This window comes from Ursus maritimus, unplaced genomic scaffold (assembly GCF_017311325.1).
Source record: "Ursus maritimus isolate PB19 unplaced genomic scaffold, ASM1731132v1 scaffold_9, whole genome shotgun sequence".
NCBI lineage: Eukaryota > Metazoa > Chordata > Mammalia > Carnivora > Ursidae > Ursus > Ursus maritimus.
Window position 1 is genome coordinate 52,306,797 of NW_024427107.1, and position 11,447 is coordinate 52,318,243.

Here is an 11,447-nt window from a genome sequence, read left to right on the forward strand (position 1 = left end):
CAAGAAATTTTGCATCAGGTGGTCCAGTTTCACATTGTTTGAGTTATGACTCTAATGATCTTATTGTGAACTTAGAGTTCAACTATTATAACCTTTGAAAAATCAGAGAAAAGCAATTAAATAGAGGTGTGTTCCCTCAAATATGTCACAAATTGAGAATGGGGTAGTACTTCCAACAATCATTAACATCATAAAAAATTATTGCCTTAACTTCTTTAAAAGAGTCACTCAGTCTTACTGAAGAATTACCTGCTTGAAAGACAAAATAAAGAAACCAGCATTGAAAGTTACTACTAAATTCCTCCCACAGAAAGCTCTAATTTCTAGCTGCTACTAAAAAACAAAAATGATTACTATACTCTCTTCCTTACTTGGTAATAGCTTAGAAGTTGCTTTTTCAAAAACAAGCTTAGGAAAATTTGATGAAGCAGCTCATTTTTCATAATTATGTAAACTGTACATAGTGAACAGAAAAGAGGAAAAAACTCATGTGGGAGCATGTCATCACCAGCAGAAACCTAGGTATGAATGAGTGCCTTGGATGGACTTGAATCCCAGTCAGCCTAAGGACAGAAAAATAAAAGAGGTTAAAAGGAAACAGAATAAAGCAACAGGATGCTGATTTAGAAGTTTCAACTGAGGCACAGAGAAAGGCTACAAAAGAGCAATGGCTTACAATGGTCCAAGCCTTATTCCAAAAGTTTTTCACACTTTAACTCTCATGATAAAGACATGAGGCAGGAACTTCTGTAAACTCCATTCTATAAATGAGGACACTGAGGCACAGACAGATTAAGTAACTTGTCCAATGTCTCACAGCTATTGTCATGGGTCTCAGATTCCGGTTTAAACCCTGGCATTCTGATTGAGAGCGCCGGCTGAAAATACTGCATTCAAGAGAGAGGTGGCTCAAAGGACTGACCACATGTAGAAATGGAAAAATTGCAGCTGAAAGGTGATTTTGTAACACTAAGAACAAGATCTTATCCACAAAGGAGCAATGAAAGAGAGTGCCAGTGATGAGGAGAACAAAGGCAAGAGAAATGTAGATAAAATTACATTTCCTTACAACTTGCAGCCCATTGACAAATACCTGAGACATGCAGAATGGGACATTCCGCAAGGAATTCACAGCTGCATTAATGTTCAGGCTTTACTAGAGACTAAAAGCAACCTTACTGTGACAGTGGGCAGACCTGACCTCCTGGCTCCTGTAAGTCACCTATAACATACAGAAATCGCCTTAGGGATTTCCATCATCTCTACCCTTCCACTCCCTCCACCATCAACTGATTCATAAAAATATATAATCAGTCGCACCTCACAATAACAAGTGCAGCTCTTTCTGCCTGTGGGTCTTGTCCCCGTACTATAGGTAAACCAACTTTTTGCACTGTAAAACATCTCAAGAATTCTTTCTTGACCACTGCCCTCAATGACCGTGCATCATCAAGAGAGTGCAGGTGAAGAAGACAATTTTGTGAGGAAATTTCTTTGGCAAAATCTACCCTTTGCACCCCAAGCCCCTTTCCTTCAAGAAAGGGTGACAGGTGACTCCAGTGCCCTCAAAACAAGTCTAAGGATTGAGAGGGTTAGAGAGGGGTGTTCAACAAGACCACTCAGAGAACCTCCATTATTAGGGACACAGCAGACTGAGATCTGACCTCTTAGTCTCTGGAAATCTGGAAGGCAGCAGATGGGAGCGTAGGAGCTGCTTTGATGGTGGGGCTAAGGCAAGTTTCCACAGCTTGCCCAAAGTGACTACACCCCCCTCTTAAGGCAAGTCAAAGAATGTGTGATTTTTCTTTTTTTTATGTGAAACAGGATGGGAAGAGAATTGATTTGGAAAATACAGATATCTGTGTCTCTTTTGCTCATGCTGTTTTCCTGGTACTTTACAGCAGTGCTTGCTCTAGTGGCTAGAACAGATGTGCAATGAATATTTAGCCATATTTTATAAATTATTATTATGTTATTATAAAATATTTATTAGAAAATATTCTTTTAGAAGCCATTAATATTTAATATAAATATATTAAATAAAACATTTAATATTTAGTTAATATTTAATAAACAAGTATTTATTACTTATTAATACATATTAATTAGTTAACTAATGAGAAAATGCCAAAGGAGAGCCACTGCAACATCACAGGAGATCCAGCTAGAGATCCAGCAAGAGCCTTCCAAAGTACCCACTCAAATTCTTGTGCAGAGAAAATCCCAGCATTTTAATATAATTTACGTTGAAGTTTCCTTGTAGATGAAGACATTTATGGGTTTCATGTGATCCACTAATTCCACTCCCTGTCCTCCCATTTCATCCTGGATGAGTTAGTCCGCTCCCACCGTCACCCTTGCAGGTAAGAGGTCTGAGGAGGGAGGCAAAGACGCACTGGTCATTTTCCCCAGTGCACCTGGCAGGCTGGGAGAGGAGTGTGAGGAGAGGTTTGACGTCAAATCATCATCCAGGGTTTGATCACCTTTAGAGCACCTGACTCCAATTTCTGAGGCTGCCTTTGCACTTAGAGTGACTGCAGGGCAAAAGCAGAAATTACGGTCATGCTGGAGTCTTGGGAGAGCCATTTCCAGCCTTGTTCGGTGATGTCACACTGACGTCAGTAGCTTGAAATCAGTCATGGTGGGAGAATTTACACCAAGGACACTGTCAGGCAGTATAGATTAGCCACTCTGCTTCTCACCCCAACCAACAACCCAAAGCTAAATATTTAATTTAGCAGAATTCTACCTGTACCACTAGGCACATATAGTTTCACAGGCAGGTACGGCTAATTTTTTCTAAGGTACTGATCAACCCAATCTCCTTCAAACATTTTAGAGAATGGAAAGATGAAGTATTCCTAAGTTGATTCCGTGAAGACAGCAACCGAGAGAACAAAGCCAGACAAAGGAGGGTAAGCAAGCCTATTTCTCTCCTGATCATCAGTGCAAACTATCCTACACCAAATACTAATAGTTTTAATTCTATAATACATAAAAGTGATAATATTCAGTGGGTACCTCCCAAGGATGTACAGCTGGTTCAGTGTTATCAAATCTGTCAATGTAATTTACCACGTAAACAGATTGAAGGAGAAAAGCCATAGGACCTTTTTCACAGACCCAGAAAAAAAGTTAATGAAACCCTCAGTAAATTACGATAATAAAGGGTATGTAAAGAACAGCAACATACGCTGCAGTGAACACCACACTAAATTGGGAAAAATAGAAAACAGATGAAGATGCCCATTATCACCACTTCTATCAAATTAAGACAAGAAATAGAAACTAAGACTATAAGAATTGAGAGTAAAAAATAAATACTATTTGAAGGCAATATTATCACTAACATAGAAAGCCCAAAAGAATCTAGAGACAAGTTATTAGAAATAATGAAAGAAGTTACCAAGGAGGATATTCACTCTTATGCACAAGAAACAGTTAGAAAATTTAATGAAAGAGAAGCTTCACTTTAAAATAGCAACAACAAAAAAATCAAAGATACAGAATTAAACCTGACAAAAGATGTGAGAGATATCTTGGGAAATCTATAGACATCATTGAAAGGCATTAAAGAACTAAATAGATAGAGAGATACACATGTTTATGAGAGGAAGAGCAGATTCTAAAATTAATATGGAAGGCCAAAGGGTGCAGGATATCTCAGACACTACCACATTTCCAGGCTGGCTTTAAAGCTATAACAATTTTATCTTGGTGGAGGGACAGAAAAATCGATCAGTGAACTATAGATCGCAAGAAACACCCGCACATATGTGGAACTTTGATATATAAAAGAGGCAGCACACCAAATCATCTGGGGAAAAAGGCTTTTAAACAAATGGAATTAGATGAAGACTATACATAAGGAAACAGAAGAATAAGGTGTAAGAAAACCTCCCTATAGAATACCAAAAATCAACTGCAAATGCCTCCGTACGTTGGAAATCAGTTCGGTTTTATCTTGTAAAGTAGAGCAGACGCATAGACTACAATCCAGCAGTTCTTCTAGGTACATGTCTAAGAGAACGGCCTGTGTACCTGTGCCTGGAAACCTGGACAAAGACGTTTATAGCAGCCCTGTTGCATAGTAGCGAAAACTTGGAAATAACGAAACTGAAAGAAGAAACGGAAAATAAATTGTGTTACTTTGGTTTGCTGATAGAATAAAGTACTCTACACCAGTCAAAACAAACGACTTCACCTAGATGCAAATATACAGATGAATCCCAGCGATATAATTTTAGGAGGAAAAAACAAGTCACAGAAGTTTATATATAGTCTGACATTTTCGTTTTATAAATTTAAAAATGACTAAAACTTTTTGGTGAAGAGATATGATAGAAATGTGCTGCCAGGAAAGAGGGACAATGGTAAGCACCACATCCGGGATAGTAGTTGCCATGGATGAGAGAGAAAGAAATGGATAAGAGATAGAATCAGCCATTGTCAGTGTCCTAGTTTTATATTTCTGGGGATGGTTTCATAAGGGTCACCCCAGAGAGATGGTTAAAAAAGTCACCTTGAATGGAGCAATAATGAGAGTTGGTCATACATCAACAATCATATTCATCCAGTTCTATAATTCTAAGACCCAGTTAAAATAAGAACCCTATTAAAATAATAACCCCATTAAGTTTGTTACAGGAGGGGGCCACAGAGGCACAGAGGGGTCCCGTAGCTTGATAGCAAGTGGTGGAGCCAAGAGTTTTAATCCAGATGGTCTGGCCCAAGAGCCCATTATCTTAGTCCTATGCTCCGAAACAGGTGGAACTGCTTCCTGTTCACAATACTATCAGCGCCATGTGGAACGTGCAGATATAAAAGAGAAAGTTAAAGAAATAAAATAGAGAGTATGAATAGAAGCAGCAATAGTGGAAGCATATATTAACTTTCCATTAACTTAACCCTTGTACGGTAATTACTAGACTCCAGCTAAACACAAAGGGCAACAAAGAACATTTGTAACTTACAAGAAAGAGGGAGACTTGAGATTTGAGCAACACAAGATTTGAGATGAAAAGAATGACACAAGAGAAGACACTGGGACCCAGGAACAGGACTGAGACAGAGTCGGCCACTCCCGACAACTGAGACATTGACAATCCTTAGAAAGAAAGAATTCATGGTTAATATAAAAGCCACAACTGCATCATATAAATTATCCATGTAGGTCATATGTACGACTCAAATGTCAGCTGGAGTCACCCTGTACTCTGATATTTAGTTAAACTTTTATAAAATGCTAGCTTCCCAGGGCGCCTGGGTGGCACAGCGGTTAAGCGTCTGCCTTCGGCTCAGGGCGTGCTCCTGGCGTTATGGGATCAAGCCTCACATCAGGCTCCTCTGCTATAAGCCTGTTTCTTCCTCTCCCACTCCCCCTGCTTGTGTTCCCTCTCTTGCTGGCTGTCTCTATCTCTGTCAAATAAATAAATAAAATCTTAAAAAAAAAAAAAAGCTAGCTTCCCCCTCCCACCATACACACCAAATTCAGTGGGATTCTTAACAGCTCACACTTCCCATGGTGCCCACATTCTGTATTTCTGCATCCACGAGTTCTCAAACTCACTCACACCCCACTTCCCATGACTGTTCTCTTCTCTCCTGTCTGCACTGACCCACATGGAGAACATACCTCCTTTTATATTATTTCTTCCCAAACTACTCTCATAAGGCATTTCTTTGCCACTTTAGCACAACGACCAATTTAAATTTTGATATTAAACATCATCCTTTGAAAGTCGCTTAGCTGCCGTGCCGCCAGGCGTTCCTCAATGACCGTCCTTCTCCAGAGCCCAGCCAGTGGCTGTGTGCACCCTCACATTGCTGCTTCCTATCTACTCTCCAGTTTCTTCCTTGGCACGGATTCCACTTCATGTTAACTTCTCACCGAATATTTTAGCTTTCTCTTCCTCCATTATTTCATAGAGGCACCCAAACTCTGTCAAAACCTCCCATCGGGTTATTTCCTAAACAAAGACAATCACTTTCTTAAGGTTTATCCTTGTGCCATCTAATACTTGTACATTGAGCAATAAAGAGCTGCTAACAAGAGCTCCTAGTGCCGTTCCAGCCCTTCCTCAGATCCGCCACTGGGACCACGGACTTCCTGCCCACAGTCCAGCCACTGAACGGATAACATGCAGCACAGAAGAGAACCTTGATCCAGACTTATCAACATTTAAAAAATATTTTTAGTATCACCCTATTAAGTGTGTATGTAAAAGACAATAATGAATAATGATATTGATGATTGAGAAATAGAGAGAAAGAGAGAATGGTCCATTTTGACATCCTAACATTCCTTCCCTTTTCCTGTGGTTGAAGACCCCAATTTTCTTTTAGAAGTGTCTCTCTCTTCCATTACTTGCGGTGTTCCTAGATGGTTCATTCAAGGGACTAAGGATAGACGTGTGACCAAATTAAGAAACTCAGACTCTGACTCCTAGTAATAGAATTGCGAAAATAAAAGTTTGCGTGGGACATGCTTATACTAAAAAATTATTGGTTGTTTATCTGAAGTTGAAGGTCAAATTTAACTGTGTGTCCAGTATTGTTATTTGCTACTTCTGGCAACCATACCGGTATCGAAGTCATAGCTGCGTGACACAGACAGAAGCCTGCTGGAGTCCAGCTGCTCCTCTGTCTGTGACTTTTGGTCTCCAAGATTCGCTAACACTACCCAGGCTCTGTCCTGCTTCAAACCTGGTTATTCAGCTATTCCTCCCATTTTTTTGATTATCCTTAGTCCTGTATCCTTCCACTATATTTCTTTTTCTTTTCTTCTGTTTACTGTTTTGTTGTTTTGTCTCAGGTAGCTAGAGTTGTTTTTTGTAGTTCGTAGCAAAAAAATCCCTAGTTGAAATATGACAGCAGAGACACAACTGGCATACCCCTGCCGGTAACAGCCAGGTTTTCTTGGCCCAAAGAGAATCTCTAAAACGGAAAGTATTGCCACAAAGATCTAAGATAGAAATATTTACTTAAAACATTGACCCTTCTGACTTCTCCAAAACCTCAGATCAGCCAATAGGGGGCTGCAATCCCCACTTGGTAACAACCATCTGGATTAGAGTAGCTGTTCTCCTTACACAGAACACGCCCTTGTTTATTAATATTATCTGTCAGGCCTGGTGGGTGCTGGAGAATGTGATCTGTGGTACACAGAGTGCCTTCATGCTCCCTGGTTCTTCACTGCTGGCCTGACTCGGTTCAGTTTAACTCAATGCATCTTTCCTTAGCACCCAAAGTAGTTGGCCTCCATCTACACCGTCCACACCGTCAAAGAACCTCTTAGTCTAATGAGAGTGACAGACACTTCAAAGGAAAATTTCATATGTAATAATATGAAAAAAATAATGGAGGTAGGTCCAGGGTAGTATGAGAACCAATAAAGATCATTTCATTCAACCTGGGTTATGGGGGAAGGTTCTGGAGAAGACGAAGCCTCACTGAGTTCAGAAGGATAAGGGAGAGAAAATTTCTGACAGGCGAGCAAGTTGAATAAAGGGAAGAAGGCCTGAAACAGTAGTGGAGTTTAAGTACAAAGTTGGTTTTTTGTTTTTCACAATCAGGCAGTTTCTGATGCCACAGCTCCACGGTACCTCTGACAGTCTCTACCTCCTAACTAGATTGTAGCCCCAAGTTCTGTTTTCACTCTCTTTATAAGTGTTCCCTCAATCTTGGTCCACTCCTGCTTGACTAGTGTTTATTTCCATTCTCTGTCTCTCTTGTCACCCTCCACAGAAGTGGGAACCCCCCCACTTGAAGAAAAACTTAGTACCACCTCCAGGCCAATGGCGTCTCAGGGACCCAAGACCACAGTGAGTCAGATTTGTCTTCTTTTTGATCTACCTGCCTCTCTATCTTCAAATTCAGATGAGGATTTTATGATTTCTAGGTAGGTAACAAATCTCTTAAAAAATATCATACACTTCCAGCATTAAGCCTCACAGATCAGAATCAATAAGATAATGTTGCTATAAATTTGTTCCATTTGTTTCTCAACTCTTAGAACCCCCTACTATGATAAAGCTATTCTTAAAAAGTATCACGAGGAGAGAGTTTTGTCTTATTCAGTGCTGTATCCACAGTTCTGCAAATTTTTTGACACACAGATGTTGTTCAACAAATACCTACTTAATTTAATTAATGATATACAATTTGTCATGTATTAAAAATATATATACTTTTTATAGTTCCACTTGCATAACTTTTTAAAATGCAACCAATTCCAATAATCTTTATCAAGCAAATAAAATTCCTGCGATTAGATAGTTTGAATACAGACCATAAACATTCCTTCTTTTTGATAGTTCAGTAAGAATTTGGCATTTAAATCACAGGCTTACCTTAGAAAAGAGTGGGTTGGTAGCAGCCAAAATTATTTCCATCTTTTTGTATGGTATAGGGAGCCAAATGACTCCTGTAACTAAATATTTCTCTTTATTTATTTGTTTTTTTGCCTCACACTACTTTTTATTTGCGACATGATTCATGCAATTCTTCTAAACAATGACATAAAGGAGATTTCCATGTGTATAAATAACTTACATACCTTCCGTAAAGGAAATGCTCAAAGATGCTAGAACAGATTTCTTGCTGCTTCAGTGTCCTCATATCCTACAGAGTTGATGCACAGTATATAAATACTCAAGTCCTACATTAAAAACTCAGGTACTTGACTAACTTTAATAAAGTTTCTCAAACTATATCAATATATTTAAAGTGCATATATATTTTTTAAGAAAGATTATTGTCAATAACTTCTCTATAAAAATAAGTTTGCTGGTGTGGCCCATCTAACTTTACTAAGTATGAACATTTAGCTTTTAATATGTGGTCAGGCTTATTCTACCTTCTCCCAACACTGACACCACCAGAGAATCAAAAGGAGCTGGCAGAGTGCTAACATGTGAGATCAATCCGGTGAACTCATCACCATGCATTCCAGGAGGAGGTACCCCTGTAACCGGATTTGGGAGATAGGGTTTATTCTTCCTTCCCTGATTTGGATAACCAGATGGAATAGGAGGAGGGTCGTGATTCTGATGGGCATTCCCTTGGCATATTCCTGGCTTCTTTCTGGGAAAGGGTGCCACCTTGGAGGAGGCAGGAATATCAATTCTGAAATCTGGTCCACAGGGATTGGGGTTGCCCTCACCCAAATGGGTTCTTCTACTTCCTTGCTAGTTTCTTTGTCTGAAGAAGAGGATCCTGACTGAACATCAGAGGTAACGCTATCAAGGGCCCTGGTAACCTTCGTGGAGATTTCCTCCTTGTTCTTATGGTCATTTTCTTTCTTTCTGTCGTCTTCTTCTTCTTCTTCTTTTTAAGATTTTATTTATTTATCTGAGAGACAGAGAGAGAGAGGACAAGCAGGGGGAACAGCAGAGGGAGAGGGAGAAGCAGGCTTCCCGCTGAGCAAGAATCCAGACGTGGGGCTCGATCCCAAGGTCCCAGGATCATGACCCAAGCGGAAGGGAGATGCTTAACCGATGAGCCACCCAGACGCCCCTCTCATCGTCATTTTCAAAGCTGGCACCAGTGGACGCATTGTTTTTCTCTCCGTCCCTAGCCGACGGTACGCCTCCGGAGGCTCCTCGCACAGAGTGAGCTGCTTTGGCAAACCTAGGTCCATGTACGAGGTGCCCCTGTTCTCACAGGCTTCCAGGACATCAGGATCCACTCTGAAACACTGACACGAATGCATCTGTAGGCCTGTCCTTTTGATGGTTTTTCTGGATACCACTGAGTTTTGTATTTTTCTGGAAGTATAAGAGTCAATTTCTCAGCAGATCTCTCAATTGCCTCTTTTTTCAAGTTACCATGTTTTCCAACTCGCCTTTTAACAAAGAAAACAATAGCAACAATTCCCTTTCCCACCACCGCTGGGGCTCTGGGGGGCGCTGGGGCTGCAGATGTGGCAGCCGCCACCGCACAGTCCCAGGCAGAACCAGGGCGCCGTCTCTGCACAGTGAGCCTGGTCCCAGCCAATGGCTCCGCGCCGTCTAAATATTTCTCTTTAAATCATAAGATTTATCAAGTGGTAAGCTGGGAGTCATTTCGTTGTTATTTATAAGGTATTTCAAGGAGAGAACCAGAAGACATATTAGCACTTTACTGGAAGTTACTTATCCACTTACCTATTGCCTATCTATTTATACCCAATCTTGTTCCAGAAAAGATTGAATGTGGCTTGCAAAATTACATAAAATACTTAGCATAAATAAAAGCAGAGCAAAAGGAAGAAACAAAGGACTTAAGACATAACTAGGAATGATGGTAGAATGTGCGTCATGAAGATCCATATGGCGGCTACAACTCAGTCACAAATCTGGCCCTGAGCATTCTACCAAGTTCACTGGCAAAGGAAACCCGGTCAGTTCCTCAACACACAGGGTTTATAACACAGAAACAGCAGTTTCTCAGGATGAACATGTGGGTTATTGTCCTAGGATCAGACAGGATGTGCTTACTAATGTTCTTCTATTTTACCTCAATATAGGCTGATGATCACAGCAGAGAGCAATTTAGTAAAAGCAGTTCTACAAGGAGGAAATAGCTCCTGGTGACTTGCCTCTCCTTATTTACCTACTTGCTGTAATCAGCATGACTAGCTAAGAATTACAGTATACACAGCGCACAGTTGCCACAACAGTCCCTTATGCAGAATCCCCCTGTTGTTTTCCAAATTATCATTTTATTTTCCATGCAATATATTTCTAATAAAACACTGAAGCAAAAAATGATCCTGTATCTTTAACAGTGTCATTCAAGAAAAAACAACCAATAATCTTGACTTCCATTACAGTCTTTTTTGTTTGCTGCTGTATAAAGAAAATTATGATCCTTACCATTTAAAAACTCAGAAATATTCTCTCTCATTTCTATTTGCATAAAGTCTGTGGAGTTCAGCACTGTATCAGCCACATTATTTCAAATCTCCTCTGGTCCTTTTAATTATTTACCACAAAGATGGATAAAGATTATATCATTTGACAAAGTCATGATGACAAGCAAATAGCAGTGTTTTTAAAAAGGAAAAGGTGAGGGGCGCCTGGGTGGCACAGCGGTTAAGCGTCTGCCTTCGGCTCAGGGCGTGATCCCAGCGTTATGGGATCAAGCCCCACATCAGGCTCCTCCACTAAGAGGCTGCTTCTCCCTCTCCCACTCCCCCTGCTTGTGTTCCCTCTCTCACTGGCTGTCTCTATCTCTGTCAAACAAATAAATAAAATCTTTAAAAAAAAAAAAAAGGAAAAGGTGAGATTTTACTTTTTGACATACAATTATTTCACCTTATAAACATAAGGTTAAAAAGAAAATAATTTTAAATCAAACATTGGGTGGTGGGTGGGAATTTTAGATTCCAGGTGAACAAGCATTACTTGCACAATGACTATAGCTAAGTACCGTACCAAAGGTTTTCACACAAATATCCCAAAGTA

At 40.1% G+C, this 11,447-nt stretch overlaps 1 long non-coding RNA gene and 1 pseudogene across 2 annotated transcripts; one reads left to right on the forward strand and one right to left on the reverse strand.

The window, feature by feature from the left end:
- Positions 1-2,270: 2,270 nt before the first annotated feature.
- LOC103661555 lies at positions 2,271-7,858 on the forward strand. 2 transcript variants are annotated; one of them, XR_568173.2, is made up of 3 exons: positions 2,271-2,363; positions 2,840-2,915; positions 7,747-7,858. It is a non-coding gene; the product is annotated as an uncharacterized LOC103661555 (long non-coding RNA). The 2 variants fall into 2 exon arrangements; XR_568174.1 differs by lacking the exon at positions 7,747-7,858 and adding an exon at positions 5,997-6,033.
- A 973-nt stretch (positions 7,859-8,831) lies between these two features.
- On the reverse strand, positions 8,832-10,613 carry LOC103661654 (annotated as a pseudogene).
- Positions 10,614-11,447: the final 834 nt, after the last annotated feature.